Source organism: Python bivittatus, unplaced genomic scaffold, assembly GCF_059951505.1.
Source record: "Python bivittatus isolate LINGU-HERP-01145 unplaced genomic scaffold, Pbiv_v1 ctg000640_np1212, whole genome shotgun sequence".
Classification (NCBI taxonomy): domain Eukaryota; kingdom Metazoa; phylum Chordata; class Lepidosauria; order Squamata; family Pythonidae; genus Python; species Python bivittatus.
Window position 1 is genome coordinate 906,235 of NW_028277090.1, and position 7,149 is coordinate 913,383.

At 45.0% G+C, this 7,149-nt stretch overlaps 1 non-coding gene across 1 annotated transcript; it reads right to left on the reverse strand.

The window, feature by feature from the left end:
- Window positions 1-3,827: 3,827 nt before the first annotated feature.
- TRNAC-GCA (transfer RNA cysteine (anticodon GCA)) lies at window positions 3,828-3,899 on the reverse strand. The gene has a single exon. It is a non-coding gene; the product is annotated as a tRNA-Cys (tRNA).
- Window positions 3,900-7,149: the final 3,250 nt, after the last annotated feature.

The following is a 7,149-nucleotide window of genomic DNA, read 5'->3' on the forward strand; positions in this document are numbered from 1 at the left end:
AACTTGAAGGAGACTTTTTTAGTTCATGACTTAGTCTTTATAGATTGTCCACCCAACTGGGGAAGGATTTTTTTTTAATCTTTCCCAAAGAAATCGACTAGATCAGATGCTGAGTGTCCAGTCACGCTAGCTGGATTTCTTGGTGTTTGGGTCTCAGTACATCTGGAAGACCACGGATATTGCCAGTTTCTCTCTCCATTTAGACTTTGGCCTACTTCATTTCTTTCCTGGAATCAAAGAATCTTCCCCCAGAGCAGTAAGAGATGAGTTGGTCCCTGAACTGAAAATGATGAAAACAGAAGGTGCTGGTTGGTCAGGATCACCGGGGTCCACACAAAAAGCTAAACCACCGTAAATCATTGATGCCTGGCGTTGGAAGATCAATTTGTGACAAACCTGTGACATCAAGTTCACAGACTGTGCTTAGCCAAAGTGTGTGTGTGTGTGTGTGTGTGTGTTTTACTTTTGCTCCATTGTGTTGTACCAACCCAGTCACTGTAGTCTGTGCATAAGTTCTACAGCCTTTGGTATAGCATGATTGAATAAACTGTGGCTGAGTACGTTGTTTGAACACAGGCACCAACTGGATTCACAGGACATGTGTTACCAAAATGATGTGATGTGGGTTACCAAAAAGTTTGTTTTTATTTATTCATATATCAAATTTGTCACCGCCCATCTCGTTGAACAACTCTGGGCGGCTTACAAAACAATGAAAATCAATTAAAATTACAAATGTACAATGATAAATGGAAAATAAATATATCCAAAAATAATGGGCAATCATTCGGGGAGTGTCATCGAGGCGCTAGCCACCCCCAGGATTGGGTAAGGTTGTTATCTCCCCACACAAGCTGGCAGAGCCAGGTCTTTAATCCTTTCCGGAAGGCCGGGAGGGTAGGGGCCTGCCACACCTCTGGGGGGAGAATGTTCCAAAGGGCGGGGGCAATGGTAGAGAAGGCTCTCCTCCTGGGCCCCGCCAGCCAATATTCTCTCGCTGACGGGACCCACAACATGCCCTCTGTGCCTGACTGGGTGGGATGGGTTGATGTGATGGGGGTGAGACGGTCCCTCAGGTCACCTGTACCCATGCCATGTAGGGCTTTAAAGGTGATAACCAACACTTTGAATGGGACCTGGAAGCAGACTGGGACCCAATGCAGTAGTAAAGGTGTTATATGCACCGTTCTTGGGGCACTCAAAATGTTAATGACGTGTGTTACTGTAAGTGACCACTAATGGCTTAACCGAACCGGGACTTCAGCCTTAATCCTCCCCTTTAACCACTGTTCATCTTTCTCACCAGGCTGAGGAGCTTCTGTGTTGCCTTTTTGACTCCCTGACCTCTGAAAGCATCCACCAGATTGAAAATCAAGCACTCTAACCTCAAATCCTCTTAGCTGTGCACTGTGAGCCTGCCAAGATCCAGTTTCTCTCCGGGTAACGGGACAAAACCCTTATCCCGCATCTGTGAAAAAATGTAAATAAATAGCACCACAAATGCTTTCATTCAAATGTCAAGCACAGAGTCTGTGGCCTCTTGGGAACCTCCTGTCTGGGGGGAATTAAATCTGGGACAAGGTTGCTTTTTAGAGCAGTCATGGGCAACGATTTAATGGACGGGAGCTACATTTCACGGTCTGGGAGAGGGACTGGGGGTCAGAGGGGTGGGGGAGCTGGCCCTCCCTCAGCAAGACTAGAAGGTTTGGATTGGTGGAATGAATGGGAGGGTTTTAAAATACTCACTGTGTTTCCCAGCATGCTTGCCTGTAGCCAGGGTTTATTAAATTAACCTGAGTTTGAACTGACCCCAGTGGCTTGGCTAGGACAATACAAGCAGTCACAAATAGCCAGCCATGTTTTTCACAAGCCCTTCGGGCAAACCCAGTCTTTATCTTTTGCCAGTCGTGCTGGCGTTTTTGTTTAAATCTTAGCCCTAGTCTCTGCCTGCATATATTACTCTGGTTATATAAAAGGGCATGGGTACCGAAAGCACAGGATGGAAACTGCTGGTCGATAAAATCAAGAATATTGCTAAGCATTTGCAGAGATCTTCCTTATAGCCTCAGTTAATGGCAACGGATTTCTTCCTTCTGGTACATTAGAGAGAAAGGTTTCCACTTCAGATGTTGTGCTACCAAAAAAAAAAAAACATGCAAAGTGGTTCCTGTTGCTTTAAAATGTTTGATGGGCAAAAAATTACTAGCTGGGGCTTCAGCATAGCGATGAACGTTTCCACTTGCACAGCAGGGGAAGCATTGGCGACCCTCAAACTATGGCCTAAACTAGTCTGTGTCATTGATGAGTACCTGGTTTGTCTCCTCTTCCTGTTCTGAAATATTTTTTAAAACCTGCTGTCATCCAGCCAATATCAGAGGAAGTTTTCAAACGCAGAGAGCGCAAAGATGAAAGCAACTCTGGAGGATACAGGAGGATGGCGCCCTTGGAAGGAGTTGCAATTGGAAACAGGTGGGGTTTTGCTACAGAGGCTGGGTTTGTGCATTGGGCTAAACCATGGTTTGTTTAACCGTAATTGGTTGAATAAAACACCCTTGGCAGGGTTCACCGCTGTCCCTAAAGCTCTCCTGGTCACAAGTGCTGAAATTTGGTTGCAGGTTGTTGTACCCTCTTGAAAGAAGAAATGCAGAAAAATGGCAAAAGTAACCCTTATGGTGTGCCTTAGCAAAGTCCACCCGCCCACCCCCAAAAAATACTGGGAAAAAAGATTTCTGCAGAGTATGTGTATGGCACACATGTATGTGTGTGCTCACTCTGCATAATCGCCTTGTCCACTGTGGCCTCCCCACCACCACCACCATGTTCACTGCAGTCCCCTAAGTTAGCTACACATGGTTGACAAGCTACGCCATATAGCCATGTTTCTCAACCTTGGCAATTTTAAGATGGGTGGACCTCAACTCCCAGAATTCCCCAGCCAGCCATGCTGGCTGGGGAATTCTGGGAGTTGAGGTCCACCCATCTTAAAGTTGCCAAGGTTGAGAAACACAGCTATATACAGTTATAGCTCGGTTCACAAACACTTCTGTTCACGAACAATTCGGTTCGCGACCAGAGTCGTGGAACAAATTAAGTTCGTGAACCGAGGTACCACTGTACTAAGTGATAAACTGCCCCATGTGTGAACCACAGCATTTAAGCAAGAGCCTCACTTTTGAAAGGATAAGCATTCCTCACTTATTTTTCAAGGTTGCTGCTCTGTTCAGGCAGATGCGGCTTTTATGGCATTTTCTGCAACGAATGTGATGTGAAGGCTGGAGTCCTGCCCTCCTGCAAATTCCTGAGCTTCAGCAGCTGTACGGTGGGCAGACGTTCAACCCTGCATCTTTTCTAGGCTTGGTTGATCTGCCAACTTAATAAACTCATGCCGATAGGATTGCTTGGGACCGCACTTTAGCAGGCAAATATTTGCAAGCGATGATCTTTATAGCTCCACTATGTAAAAAGAGCATTTCTGTGCTTTTAGAGATATTCATAAATTGCTTTTTTGTTCTATTATTTATATGCATTGAGAATTTTGCATAAAGGAAAAGAGACCTGTAAAGAAAAAGAAAGAGAAGAGTGCAAGACAAGAAACTAAAGTTATGAAATATAGAGACTTCCAAGCTCCTCTTGAACAGATAATTACAACCTTATATAGTTATCCCTCCTCCCTCTTGGGGGTTATACAAATCCCTTCAGCCCCACACTTAATTCACTTTTTTTTTTTTTAAGTCTTCGGCTTTTTTGTTCTTCAGGGGAAAATGTGCTGTCTCTTATCCAAGAAAGCTTTCTCTTCATAATTTTTCTTTTAAAGAAAAGAAAAAAAGAGGGGGCACCTGGACTTGAACCAGGGACCTCTTGATCTGCAGTCAAATGCTCTACCACTGAGCTATACCCCCTTGCTTAATGGTGTTGCTTAGTAAGGGAATATACAGTTTCCTGCTATTTCCATTTTTGACTAATCCTGCCTGCCCAGAGAGAAAGCAGTTACATTTCATCATCTTCAACTGTTGTGTTTGCATGAACGGTTCCTGCAGCATTCTTATCCCCCCCCCCCAAGTATTTCTGGGGGGCAGGGGAATGGCATTGCAGAGTTTAAAAAATTTAAGCAGCATCTTGCCACACTGGGCTTTACAAACATGCCTTCTGCAGTCCACACAAAGGGGAGCTGTTATGGCCAGAGGCAGGCTAGCACAGGGCATGTTTGGCTCCCGTGCCCCTGCCTAATCAGGCATACAGGCCGACTAAGTGTGACCTTCTACCAACGTGTGGCAATTCTGAAGCCTGGCCCTTCTCTAGTAAAGAGGCAGCTTCTTAAGGCTATAGCAGAGTTGGGCAAGCACAATCGTCTTCCTGATGCCAGCATTTTGGCTTTGCATCCGAGAAGATCAGACTTTGTCCAAAGATAATTCTCCATCTGCAGATCCAGCTTCTTCCAGGCGTGCACCAAGGTGGTGCTGCTCAAAACCCCTCCCACAAATCCTGCAAGAGAGATTACAGCAGGCTTGGGAGACCCCAAATTTATAAAAGTATACAACCATGGGGGGGGGGGAGAGAAAACTCAAATAGGGAGGAGGAATCTCACCATAGACAGGTGACAATGGAGTCTGCTTAGTAGGACATTGTGTTGTATGGATTGCCTGCTGAAGAATGGAATTAGGAAAAGCAAGGAGTGGGTTGGTGTATCCAAAGGAAGGACATTTCCTTCCTTCCTTCCTTCCTTCCTTCCTTCCTTCCTTCCTTCCTTCCTTCCTTCCTTCCTTCCTTCCTTCCTTCCTTCCTTCCTTCCTTCCCCCCTCCCCTCCCCTCCCCTCCCCTTCCCTTCCCTCTCTCTCTCTCTCTCTCTCCCTCCCTCCCTCCCTCCCTTCCTTTGGATTTTATTTATTCTATTTGCATTTCTTGATTTTGTGTGGTGTTCTTCCTCACTGTGCACTCTATCTCAAAACCACCCTTTTTTCTTTACCTTCCAAGTAGGTAGTTTGAGTAAAATCTTGTTCCCAGAACACCTGAAACCAGACTTGAAACCACATTCCTGGGTTGTATTTGCCAAATATTAATACTCCTGGAATTTTGAAAGGCACAGCAAGACTCTCATAAATTGCAGTCACCCTCATGTAGACGGAAAAGAAAGGCTGCTTTGTTCTGTGCATATGAATGCTTGGAAATGTTTCGCCAAATATGAAGATGGCTACCAGCTTTGGCAGCATTAAAGAGGAATGAGATAGCATCATGGAGGAAAACAGGTTTATTGGTAGAGCAGGTGCCCTCAGCAATGAAGACTACATGGAAATTTCAACTTGGAAGCAGGCTGTCCTGTAGCAGTTAAATTGTAGTTTAGATTAATCTAGTTTATTAAATAAAACAAAGTCTAGGTGTGTAGATCATTCTGAGCCATAATCTATGACTTGCAAAAACCCAGTGGCTGGATTCACAGAGTATTCAGACCACAAAGAAACCATAGTGAATCAGGTCTCCACAACCTAGAGATCAGGGACAGAACAGCAGTAATCTTTTTCTGGAAGGGTCCAGCTGGTTGGAAGGAAAACAGATGTTGGATTAGAAGAGCAATACTGTGCTCATGTGAGAGTAAGCCCCATTGAATTAAATGGGACTTTCTCCAGAGTCGAATGTCATTGTGGAAAGAGCTAGAATAAGACGCAAATGATCACCTGAAAATCTGTGCCCAATTTTGAACTGTTGTACTAAGTACAACAGGAACTCTTGAAGGTCTTTGAAAGTCCTGAAGAATGGTCTGGGCTTTCAGCTGGAAGGATCTGACTGGAATGCTTTCTGGCTTAGGTCCCTTTTAACCCGAAAGGACCATGAAGATCATGTATAGATGATTCGACATCCTGCTAAAATTGCACCTATGAATTGTCATCTTTCTGGATCGAGTTGGCAGGGCTGTAAGCAAATTGGTAGATGGGTGGCAATGCCCAGGCACCATCTCTTAGCCTTTGCTCTGCTTCAGTGTGGGGGAAATTCACGTGGAGGTTGTTCTCCTGTCTCCTTTCCAAAACGCTTTGCATCTTTCTTGGGCAGGATCCGAATGAACGATTAGACAGGCACTGTGGTTGCAGAGAGACCGTGGGGTGGCTTGGAAAGTCGACACAAAGCAAAGCAACAGCTTTGGACCCCAAAGCCCAGCCCACTTGTCACCCCTGCCATGATCCGGACAGGCGAGGGAGGGGTTGGGGGGTAGGCAGAAAGCACATGCTTTTTAGATCTCCGCACTCAGAAGCTACATGCAGTTGTGACCGAAAGTAGCTTTTCCTACTTTTTTTTTTTTAAGCTGTCTGTCTGCCAGGGTGAGTTTGTACGTTGTGACAAAAGGGAGTCTGGTCCTTAGGAGAAGGCCATCTGCATGAGGGCATCAGGTCTGCCACATCATCAAGGCTGAGATTTAGAAGCTGAGCGGGGAGAGATCCCCGAATTGCCAAGACCTGGATTCGAAGATTAGCAAAAGAGGTGGAACCAAGGAAATTGTGTAGGACTAGAAATATGAAAGTCCAGGGGAGTGTGTGTGTGTGTGTACACAAGTGGATATTATTTGAAAAGGTTCCCCCGCCCCCCCCACACCAGTGTAAGCTCACCAGCTGCAAAAGATAAACACGGGGAAAGGAGGAAAGAAAGTTTAATCAAGGCTCCTTTAATTGGTGGAGAATATTTGGTAAAATTGACCTACCCCCTCCCCAGTTTTCTGGCTCATATGTATACAGCAGTGTTTCTCAACCTTGGCAGCTTGAAGATGTGCGGACTTCAATTCCCAGAATTCCCCAGCCAGCTCTGCTGGCTGGGGAATTCTGGGAGTTGAAGTCCGCACATCTTCAAGCTGCCAAGGTTGAGAAACACTGGTATACGGTGACCATATTTTCTTGGGAAAAGGAAAGGACAAACCTGAAAAATGTGCAAATCTGACCGAAGTTCATAAGGATAAAAAATGTTAATTGCTTATGTTTATAACTTGGCTTTACAAAGGAAAATTCAAGAGCAACACCAAGAAAAACTTTACCAAAACGCCTATTCGAAGAAAAATATCTCAAATCAAACAGTACACGTACCTTTAATTTAAAAAGATCATTCAATGTCCATTATTTCACATGAATGTGAAAGACCGTGCATTAGCTGGTACCATTTGCACGGTACGTG